This window comes from Eschrichtius robustus, chromosome 1 (genome assembly GCF_028021215.1).
Source record: "Eschrichtius robustus isolate mEscRob2 chromosome 1, mEscRob2.pri, whole genome shotgun sequence".
Taxonomy (NCBI): Eukaryota; Metazoa; Chordata; class Mammalia; order Artiodactyla; family Eschrichtiidae; genus Eschrichtius; species Eschrichtius robustus.
This window is the reverse complement of record NC_090824.1, coordinates 150,647,748-150,655,502: the sequence shown is the minus strand read 5'-3', so window position 1 is coordinate 150,655,502 and position 7,755 is coordinate 150,647,748.

The window sequence follows — 7,755 nt, the reverse complement described above, 5'->3', positions numbered from 1 at the left end:
ACAGAAGAGATGCAAGATTTGTATACTGAAAACTACGAAATGTCATTGAAAGAAACTAAAGAAGACCTAAATAAATGGAAAGACGTCCCATGTTCATGGATTGAAATACTTAATATTGTTAAGATGGCAGTACCCCTCAAATTGATCAACAAATTCAACACAATCCCTATCAAAATCCTAGCTGCTTTTTTTTTTTTTTTTGCAGCAATTGATAAGCTGATCAAAAATTTGATATAGAAATGCAAGGGACCCAGACCAGCCTGAACAATCTTGAAAAAGAAGAACAAAGTTGGAAGATGCACACTTCCTAATTTTAAAACTTACTACAAAGCTACAGCAATTAAGACAATGTGGTACTCCATAAGGATAGCCATATAGATCAATGAAATAGAATTGAGTCCAGAAATAAATCCTTACCTTTTTTTGGTCAATTGACTTTGACAAGGATTCCAAAACAATTCAGTGGAAGAAATAATAGTCTTTTCAACAAATAGTGAGGGGACAACTGAGTATCCACATGCAAAGAAATGAAATTGGATACCTACCTCACACCATACCCCCCAAAATCACTCGAAGTGGATCATAGACCAAAGCTGAAACTATAAAACTCTTAGGAGAACACATAGGTGCACACATTTATGACCTTGGATTAGGCAATGTTTTCCTAGATATGACACCAAAACACAAGCAACCAAAGAAAAAAACAGATAAATTAGACTTCACCAAAATTGTAAAAATGTGTGCTTCAAAGGATGCTATCAAGAAAGTGAGAAGACAACCCACAGAATGGGAGAAAATATTTGCAAATCATACATGAGATAAGTGACTTGTATCCAGAATATATAAATAACTCTTACCACTCAACAATGAAAAAACAACCCAGTTTAAAAATGTGCAAAGGATTTGAATAAACATTTCTTAAAGAAGATATGCAAATGGCCAATAAGCACATGAAAAGATGCTAAACATCATTAGTCATTAGGAAAATGCAAATCAAAACCACAGGGAACTACCACTTCACATCCTCTAATGACATAGCCAAAAAGACAGACAATAAGCAAGTGTTGACAAAGATGTGGAGAAATTGGAACCCTCGTATGTTGCTAATGAGAATGTAAAATGGTGAGACTGTTTTTGAGAAGTTTGGCCATTCCCCAAAAAGTTAAGCATCCAGTTACAATATAATTCAGCAATTCCACTCCTACCTTTAAATTCCAGAGAAATGAAAACATTTGTTCACACAAAAACTTGTACATGAATGTTCATAGCAGCATTACTTATAAGAGTCAAAAAGTGGAAACAACTCAAACGTCCATCAGCTGATTAATTGATAAGCAAAATTTGTTACATCCATACAGTGGAATAGTTAGTATTCAGCCACAGAAAGGAATGAAGTATTGACACATGCTACAACATAGATGAACCTTGAAAACGTTATGCAAAGAGATAGAAGTCAGACACAAAAGAGCACATATTATATGATTCTATTTCTACAAAGTGTTCGGAATAGGCAAATCTACAGAGACAAAAAGTAGACTAGTGGTTGCTAAGAATAGGAGGAGAGAATGCAAAGTGACAGCTAGTGGGAATGGGGTTTCTTTTTGGGCTGATGAAAATGTTCTGGAATTAGATAGTGGATGTAAAACCTTGTGAATATACTAACAATCGCTGAATTGTATACTTTAAGTAGGTATATTCTATGGAACGTGAATTATATCTCAATTTTTAAAAAGACACCATTAAGAAAAAGAAGAGGCAAGACTCAGAGTGGGAGAAGAGATTTGCAGTACATAACCAGAGAGGTATAACCACAGATACAAGAGAGGACTTGTGTCTGGAATATGTAAAAAAAGAATCAATGAGCAAAAGACACACAACCCTACAGAAAAATGGGCAGATGATGTGAACAGATATGTCACAAAAGAGTAGCTAATATGCAAAAATGCTCAACCTCATCAGTAATCAGGACAATGTAAAACCCTAACATTACTCTCAGTCCTAACCCTAAACCCTAACCCATTATAATGGCTACAATTTAAAATACTGAAAATCTCCCGGAACATTACATTTTTCATAATCACCAAAGGGAACCACAGCTCTGACTTCTAACCCCGTAGCTCATTTTGTTTGTTTTTGATTGTATATTCTTTGGAGTCTGGCTTCTTTCACTCAACCTTATGTTTGTGAACGTAATTCATGCTGCTGCAGGTAGCAACAGGTCACTCGTTTTGGTTGCTGTGTTGTATTACATTGTATGAATAGATCACAATTTACTTACTCATTATTTCTGTTGCTGAGCATTTGGGTTGTTTCCAGTTCTTGGCTGTTGTGTTGAACGAAGGAAATCAGATACATAAGAATGTGTATTGTGTGATTCCATTATAATGGCTACAGCAGTCTATGGCTTTAAAGGGGGAAGGGAGTGCCTAGGGGGGAGATGAGGGAGGCTCTGTGTGCTGGCTGTCTTCTATTTCTTAATCTTGATACTGAAACGGGCTGTGTTCACTTTGTGATAATGTGAGGATTGTGCTCTTCCACATTTCAACTAAAATCTACTCCGGAAACTCAAAACTTACTTAGAACCAAATTGAGCAATATATTTCTTTTGCTATCCACAAGCTACTAAAGCCACTTTATGAAGGCAGGCAAGCTTGAGGCAGACAGAGGCCAGCCCCAGGGGCATATGCCTTGGGTATTTATAGGCTTGAGTTTTCCTGCTAGGCTGCCATGCCTTTTGGTTTAGTTCCTGGACATCCTATGTTTCTTTGGTTCACCAGCTATGTACAGTACTTCTTTGGATCGTCACCCCATCCTCAGAGCTGGTGGTAGTGGCTTTTCCACCCTTGACTATAAGTACTAGGAGTGATAGTATGAATGGCAGTAGAATCCAGTCATTCTTTTATGGACCTCCTTTACTGTAAGTAAAGTAAATTATTAGCAGTGATGGACAATTGGATGAAATGATTTAATTGCTCTCAATTCTGTTATATGATATAAACAAAGACCTCTGTTCCATTGTAAATTGCTGGATAAATCTGAATGAAAAGCCACATGCTAGTATTATTTCAATGGTCCCTAAAGAATGGCATTGGTGGAGCATCTCAGAAGAGCTAATAGCTTTACACATGGATTTTCTTCTGTCTGCATCTTCACTTGGCTTTCTATAACTGGAGTGTTAGTTACATATAATGTATTTTCATTTATTAGAATATGTCTTTTTAAAGCAGTGAGCTGGAAATCTGACACATGTACTGATTTTTATCTCATTGTCATATAAGTGTGTTTCTAAATTCAATGCCTTTCAGAAGAGAAGATAGCTGCCTGGAAACTGATATTTAGTTGATTTAAAACTGATATTTAGTTTATTTAATGATATCAACTAACTTGGTATTTCATAAGACAACTCTAATTCGAAAAGATACATGCATCTGAATGCTCATAACAGCACTATTTACAATAGCCAAGACATGGAAGCCACCTAAGTGTCCATCAACAGATGAATGGATAAAGATGATGTGGTGTGTATATATATATATATATATATATATATATATATATATACATATACATATACATATATACATATATACATATATGTGTGTGTATGTATATGTATATACACACAGACACACACACACACAATGGAATATTACTCAGCCATAAAAAAGAATGAAATATTGCCACTTGCAGCAACATGGATGGACCTAGAGATTATCATACTGAGTGAAGTCAGAGAAAGACAAATATATATGATATCACATATGTGGAATCTAAAAAATAATACAAATGAATCTATTTACAAAACAGAAACAGACTCACAGATATAGAAAACAAACTTATGGTTACCAAAGGGGAAAGAGGGAGGGATAAATTAGGAGTATAGGATTAACAGTTACACATCATTATGTATAAATGATAAACAACAAGGATTTATTGTATAGCACAGGGAACTATATTCAATATCTTGTAATAACCTATAATGGAAAAGATTCTGAAAAAATATATATATAAAACTGAATTGCATTGCTGTACACCTGAAACTAACACAATATTGTAAATCAACTTCAATTTTTAAACGTTGGTATTTCATAATACAACCAAGATTCACTTATCTCTAGTGGGAGTGTACATTTTAAAAAATTATCCTGTAATATTTTTAATCGTAAAATGACTCCAGGTCCTGGAAGCCACCTTGTATCTCTCCCTGCCAGATCGTCTTCCCCACTTCTGTCTGTTCTGATCCCTGCCCACCAATAGGCTCCCTCCCTCCCCATCCCACCCCCATCATGACACCAAGAAGATGACTCCCAGTACATCCTGTCAGGCTGGCAGCACCGACCGTGTGAATTGGAAGCCATCTTGGACTGCCTTGTGCCCAGTGGCCAAGCATCTGGGATGGTCAGACCCCTAGCTTAGCAATATGAGCTCTTTCTTGCCCTTCTAGAAAATTCCCCATGTGTTTGAGTAACTGGACCTTTTGCTTAGGTCTCCACATCTCAGTTTTTCAGACCTTTTCACTCCTGGGATTTGAGAGAGGCTGGAATGGCTAATACTGGTAAGCTTGCTCCTTTCCCTTTACACAAGGCCAACCTCACACTTTGTTTTGCTGAATTCAGACAGAGCCTCATGAAGAGGGCTGTCCATGATGGATTAGCACAGTGTCTGCCAAAATTGGGGAAAAGAAAAAAAAGGGGGATCAACAAGGCACAAAGTAGATAGACGTTTATCATCACCGGAGGGGCCAGTTTGCAACCACAGCCTGGAGTTGAGCTGTGCCCATTTCCTGGGCTCCCTAATACTCTGGCATAATGCCACAGGTTCAGCTCTTAATCTACAAACTCAGGTGTGCAGGAAGGGTAACTTCTTCAATTTTCTATAAAGTCATCTGAGCCTTTTTCATGGTAGATATGCAATCTCATCAATCTGGAGAGGTCCTCGGGTCTTTCTAGCATTGCACCTGTATTTCAGGGGGCTTGCATGGTGCCCAGGTGTTGGGGGTAAGGTATTTCATGTGGTGAGGTGAGCCTGGGTGAAAGAAGCCATGGAGAGAGACCCTTTCAGGAGCTTGGTAAGATACCTTTGCTTTTGTCTGTTCTTCTGTCATAGGCTGACCCAGGACATGCTACTGCCTCCCTGACCCCTTCAAGTTAAGCTTTCTTTCTCTCTCTCTTCTTCCTGCCATCCTTAGACATACAGGAAACATACAGGACTCTCTGTGAGCGTTTCTGTCTAGATTCACTGCATGGTCATATTTTTCTTCTGGAATCTTGTCACTTTCCCAGATCAGTCCTCCGTCCTTCTGGATGCCCCAACCTCCCTGGCAGAGCCCAAGGGATTAGAGCACAGAAGCCCTTCTTTGGGAACCACCACCCTACTCCTGGCTTTCTCAGAAACTTCTAATACACTAAATGTGGGGTATCTTTTCTAGTTTGAGGGCTGAGGGTGGAAGGCAAAACCTTGTGTTCTTCCTCCTGGAGAGTTCTCCCAGATCCGCTGCTTACACCACGGTTTCTTCTGTAACCCCTGAGACCATTAGAAAAGCTAAGGCCAACACCTGAATCTTTGCTTTTCCTCACTTTCTGCGGAGTCGTCCCTTCGCCGAGCACCATGGAAAGTCTAGTGGATGGAATGGGGAAGGGGAGTTTGGCTGTTACTGCAAATATTATGCACTCCCTTCCCGCGGATCCACCCTGAATCTTTGTGCCTCACATCCAATCAAACCCTAGATAATGACCGGGTCTTCACCTGACCCCACAGTCATGTCTGCCTGGGCCTCCTAACATTGTGCCCTGCTTTATAAAGTTCAGCATGACTTACTTCTGGGTATCTATGTTATCTTGGGTTACCTTTTCTCCATGGCCCTCCACTAACTTGGCAAGTGCAGACTTGACTCCCTTTGGATCTGCTGCCCATCACTGAGATCCCTGTGCCAAACCTCAAGACGGTCCCAGTGGAAAAGCATATTTAGGACCCAAGATATTGCCTGGTACTATTACCCAGTGAATCACTCTGATCCATCCTATCACACTGAGCAAGTTGTTAAAAACTCCATGGCTTGGTCATCTTGCTGCAAAATGTCAATGACATTTGCTTCCTCCCTTCCTGACAGGCACATTGTGAGAATAAGTAAAATACTGTGCTACCATCACCGGTACAACAACAGTTTATTGAACACAAGACGCTTTCACATCTATTATCACATCTATCCTGAGACTCTCTTTCAGAAAAGTTAATGGTCATGCTGTGTGCAAATATAAGGGGGAGAAATTGCTCTTTAACACACTAAAAAATACCCAAGTTCCTTTATCTTTCAGAATTCCATTCCCTAGTATTTCCATTTTGATAGGCTTTTCCGTTATTCATTTCCCAAACACGTCTTTATTCCATTAACAAAGGAAAAATTCATATAGGGGAGCAAAAATGTGTTCAGCTGCAAGTGGTCTATGATTTTGAAAGGGATGTGTTGATGGGAGGAAGAAATCCGCTTGGGTGATCTTGGTGAAGCAGTCAGATTTGCTTGAATCCATAGTAGGTTTGCAGCCCAGTCAAAGCACCGTTGGGGTCTTAAGTCCCCTGAAAGATTTGACCAACAGGCTGAGCATCCCATCAGCTTCTCCCTCTGGCTCTCATCTCTTATTTTTGGTCCAACCTCCAGCTTTATTTGGTAACAATACCAAAAGGTCCAAAAATTCCCATCCAGTTAAGACCATTTAGATCTCTTTGATCCAAAAGGCAATTAATAAGTTCAAGATGGGGTTTCTCTAATTCCCAATATTACCCAAATAAGAAAATACTGAAATGATATTCTGTTTGGTGAAGCAGATACTCTCAGAGGAACACACTTTTATTCTGCCAGGGTCATCTCCCACCTGTCTATGCCTCTTTTCCTCATTTCATTTTCCCATTTACTTGCGTCCTTTCAATAAATCTATTTTGATGATCTCCTCCAGGAGGTACCAAATCTACAGATACATGAATGAGTAAAACAGACCTCTCTATGTGCTTTGTCAGAGTCAGGCATTCTCCTTTCCCTCTTGGCCACGATTTACACTGTTCCCAAACTCATGACTGCACCCAGATTTCTGAGATCATTAGCTATTTGTTTTCGTCTGGGGAGCTACCTAGGCTCATGCCCATGGCCAGAGGAGACACGATCCTCCTTTATGAACCTTCCACACTCTTAATTTCCTTCCCGTCCCCCTGTTTATCATGGGACCATGTACTCATTTTAAACAGAAAATCACTTCCTGTCACTTTTTGTCCTCGCAAAAGTCTTTTCTTAACCCAGGCTGATGTGGCAGCTCCACTGCCCACTGTCCCTCTGTCCAACCTTTAGCTACTTCTCTGGAGGTGACTTATTACACTGCAGGTTCCCTTCTTGTCGCTGGCTGCCCTGTCTTAGGCACCCCCCGGGATTTCTCTGGGCCCTTAGCTGCCTGGGAATATATGTGCCAGTGTCACCACTGTTCATGACACATTTCTCAAGATGAAGCTGGAGCGAAACCAAGCAAGCCTGTACCTCATCCTTATTCACCACTGAAGAGATGCAAATGTTGTGAAGAACCTTTGCATTATTCCAATCACCTAATTTATCTGTATTTCCACCTTCATTTGTGAAATAAAGGGTTCAATAAAGCAAAATCAAGAAAGCTTTGGGAACGCTTACAAACACAAATAAATAAATATTGTTACTCCAAAACATATTTTGACACGTTTTGTATTCTCTCTTTATGGATTCTGGCTGGGGGTGGGAGG